Source organism: Helianthus annuus, chromosome 12 (assembly GCF_002127325.2).
Source record: "Helianthus annuus cultivar XRQ/B chromosome 12, HanXRQr2.0-SUNRISE, whole genome shotgun sequence".
NCBI lineage: Eukaryota > Viridiplantae > Streptophyta > Magnoliopsida > Asterales > Asteraceae > Helianthus > Helianthus annuus.
The window spans coordinates 110,216,628-110,221,485 of NC_035444.2; positions in this window are offsets into that span (position 1 = coordinate 110,216,628).

A 4,858-nucleotide genomic window follows, 5' to 3' on the forward strand; every position below is an offset into this window, starting at 1 on the left:
TTGATTCTTATGTGATTTTACAAAAGAAAACATTTTTTTTTTGGTAAAGGGTTACCCCGGTGAATTTTATAAATCAACCAAATAAGTACAAGGGTGTGCCTAAAGTGACACACCAACTAGACTTGACATCCCAAGTCTAGGAGAAAACAAAAAACACAACGAGTATGCAACATACAAACAAGACTCAAAAAGCCACAAAAAAACAACCAAGCATAAAAGCACCCAAAACCCAATCACTCGAAATCACATTTAGCCTGGGTCTTCCTCCTCATTGCTGGTATAGATCTTCCAAGCCTTCAAAATCCTTCTTCGGCATGCGTCCTCGCGAAACTTGAAACCCATAAGCTTCAACCGAACCGTACTCTTGATCATCTCCATTACCGTAGCAGCCGTGTTATGGTTTTTAGAAAACAGCCGGTTATTTCTTATATAAAATAAGAAGAGGTCGCAATCACTAGCTTACTAACAATAATGTCTATCTTCTTTGAGCCATCATTTTGCTCCATCCATGCAACGATGGATTGCCAAGAGTCATCAACACTATCTAATTTCACCATCTTTTTAACATTGTTCCAAACTTGCGACGCGAAGGCACATTGAAAGAACAGATGGTCACGAGAATCTCGATCATACCTGCATAGGGGACAACACATAAGCCTCAAATTCGTATCACTTCCTGCTTCCCATTTGGTTAAGCGATCCTGAGTCTTGAGCTTGTTTCTGATCACTAACCACATATGAAACGAGTGTCGGGGAATACATTGCGAAAACCATACCATGTTGGTCCATGGAACTACATCAACCCGAGACCTAATGTTGTTCTACACTTCTGCCGAGCTGAAGTAAGAATCTTTACCTTGCAAGTCTTTCCAGGTGAGTTTATCGTCCACATTTTGCACTAGAGTTGGAGGTTGAAGATTTATTAAAACCGGGTATAAATCATACCAAGCTTGGGGCCATCTCCAGTGACCCGAATCATCCACAAGATCAGCCACAGTGGACTGCATATTGAAACCCGCATTAGCTATAGCTCTTGGAGATATAAAAGAACGGATCAGATGTCACACCCTGACTTTTGCGGAAGCGTGATTATTGGTGTGACTTTCTTAATACCATAGCATTCAATCATAACATTGCTATATGATAAAACCATAAGATGTTCATCCATATATTAAGTTTAGAAAATACCACAACATACTTGTTTGAAACATCGGCGCCAAATTCAAGTTACAAACCACAACATGTTTAAATGAGTTCATGAAGACTCAACAAAAGACCTTAAATAAAAACCCGGTTTAGAAACATGTATCCCGTCCAGGAATAGGATACACCTCCTAAACCCTATGACCTCGGATGACATCTTTTATTTATAACGCAGCTTGAAAACATGCAACACCTGCCAGATCCACTTAGTTCACTGAAATACATGTAATTTGAAAACATCAACAAAAGTTGAGCGAGTTCATGTGTTTGTATATGAATAAACCTTTAGAGTATGTATGTATGTATGTATGTCCCTGATATGTAGCAATAAGGAAAAACAGATCACCAATGGTTTGCAAGGCCAATGGTATGTGTGAAATGGTGTAGGAAAACTCAAACCTAGCGGAATTTTGCCACGACATTTGTATGTGGACATAGTCACCACATGGGCCACCCTGGTCCTCATGGGTGTGGGCTCGCTACACCCAAATAGATCTATCACTCATGTCCCTCGGTCCTACGACGAGGATAATGGCCTTAAGTGCTATACCCACCTTTCACATGATCAAGCAGTAACCCTCCTTAGCAAACCATACCATGTGTAAAACGTTTGTAAATAATTGTAACATGTATTTCACCCCCCGAAGTTATAAAGCTGAAAACAGTTAAAAGAAAAGGGGGACATGAACTCACAGGTTTGCGTCTTCTGTACTCGCAACTCAAATCTTCTCAGCAAACACGACGCCCTACAATGTACTAGGGTCTATTAGACGAACGGGCCATGCCTTGTCTTAGTATTTACGTTTTTGAGTTACGTTTCTTTTATGTCTCTAATATTATTCCAAGTTATAATTTCTTGTTAAAATAACAATTATTTTAACTTTAAATTATATTTAATTTTGGAATAATTTGTTAAACAATATTTTGTAATAATACTTCTCAAGTATTTATTTTCGTATTTCCTTCCCAAGGATGGGGGTATCTCATACATGTATTTTCGTATTCTTGTATTCTTGTATTTGTAGTTCCAAAATAATATATTTTTAAGTCTAACTTAGAAAATATATTTAACTTATTTTGTCCAAAAATAATGTATTTCAAGAAAATATATATTTCTCCCAAAAATCATATATCTTCTAAATATACTAAGAAAATATATTTTAACTTCCAAAAATAATATATTTTCTTCTTGTCGATAATAAGATATTACTTTCGTAATAATTACAAAAATCATATTTTCATTTTTGCATCCAAAATAATATTTACCAAAATATATTTATAACAGTATTTTTCGGAATATTTTGTAAGTTACGTTCTTGCGTTTGGTTCCACAATGTTAAGTGGGTAACTTATATATTTATTCCTTATGATTTTTGGTATTATTTTGGATTGTAAATTCTTGGTATTTTGTTAAGTCATATTACTTTAAATCCTAAAATAATATATGTTTTGGTCAAAAATTACCAGAGAAATTAAGTGATCAGATTAGTTAAGTGAGGTAGTGTTCTGAAAAAAAATGTGTTAAAAATATGTTGATTGAATTGTTTGCAAAAACAGTTTAGGGATACGGCTCAGGATATAGAGCTGTATTTATGATCAAACAATGAGCGAAAATGTAAAGGGTGACTGTCACACCCCGATAATTCCACGTATTACCGGTGGGCCCGGTGGGGAGTATCGTGACGTAGTTGATATCATCATAGTCAAACAACACAAATTATAAATGCACAACGGAAGCAAAAGATAGATTTATTTCAACTGAATAAAATTGTAATATTTGAGTATCACAAAGTGGCTGAAACAGATCCACAGGCGGATCAAAATAAAGAGGAAACATAGTTCAACAGACATAGGCATCTAAGCTTGCGAGACTTCTATGTGATGCTAGGAGAGACCAGCCTATTACGCGTAGTACGTGCACTTAACCTTTTTGGGAAAATACGTCAGTTTACACTGGTAAATACAATTTAACTGACTCATTTTGAAAAGGGTTGAAAATTGATTTGAATGCACATGGCACAAAAGATTTTTATAACTTGGGATAATTATTTGAATATAAACTTGTAAAAGATTTACATGTTTCTTATGCGTTTAGAAGCCCGGGTTGACACCGGGTTAAAGATCAATAGACACACCACATGGTATAGTCCCGCAGCGGTTTAACCCAAAACCGGCGGTTATACCTTAATATTTATTCATGCACAAACGGGTGTACGCCTACACCCGCATGCTTAGGTCGTGGCCATTTCGTAAAATGATGCCAAGGATATCCGGGACATGGTCATTAACCCCCTAAGGGCTTTAAGAAACGAAACAATTTAAACAGGTCATTTCAATGATTTAACCTTCATTTGATTAAAGATTCAATGCCCAACCAAGCGGTATTTTATATACCGTACCCTAAGTACGTATAAGGGAAAATAAGTTAAAAGTATTTACCTGGGCAAGTATAGTCACAATAAGAAAGTGCAAATATCTTTTACCAGGTCTCCTATTCTGGAACGAGGGTTTATAATAACCTATTAGAATCCTAACGAGTCTTTAATTTAGCCTAAACTTAGACCGGTTAGTTTTTAAAGATAGATACGGTTTAAACGCATGATTAAGCGAGGACCGGAATAGGATGTGATTTAGACCCGACAAGTTTAGAGACTTGTATAATAGGGGTGAGCTAAACACATTCTGGATTTTGAGCCAAAAATGATATGATTTGACCCGTTTCGGCTATTATATGCAAACTAGTTACATAAGCCGATCCGAACGTGAAAAGTGCGTAACGGGTAACCAAATGAATCACATACAAGTTTCCTAAGTCAATATGCTTTAAATATGTTGTTACATCAGTAAGATATCTTCCATTATGCCCGGAATGATTTTAAACTCAAACTATGCCTCGCAAGGGCATTTTAGTCATTTAAAAGGTTATAAAAGAGTTTAAGTAGTAATCTGAGTTACAAGTCTGATTAAATCAGTAATTATACCTAATTTAATAAGTTATAACAGTAGGATATCATATATATGTGAAATTTATTAATTATAACCATACTATACACCGAAGGGGTATTTTGGTAATTTCACATAAGCCTAAAAGGTCAAAACTGGAAATCTGAGTTCAAATCTTTTGGTTACTGTTAAAATATAAAAATTTACTTAATATATCAGTAGGCATCAAACCTAATATGTTAAAAATAGTTTTACTACATACTATGCGTTAAAAACGCTTAAAAAGGCGATTTGGAGCCATTTCCGGGTTTTCAAAGGAAAGCTGATATTTTTAAATTCCAGAAGGCTCAAAATAACTTATTTATTGTATTAGATCAGTAGACAAAGGTTTGGTATCAAAAAAGATTTGTAAAACTCATTTTATAGCCCAAAAGGGCAAAACCGACAATAACCGAATTAAGCTTAGAACTCTAAGTTATGCTCAGCCTAAAAATAATTAAAAATCTCCAAAAATCCCAAAATAATATATTATATCAATGGGTAAAAAGTTTGATATTAAAAATTGGGTTAAATAGGCTATATACTAATTACGCCGTTTAATTCATAAAAACTTTCTAATTACGCTAATGAGCATAACTCCTATTCTAGACCTCGAACTGATATCAAATTTTGGGTACAAGTTTATAAATCAGTAACTAAGGTGTCTACTCTT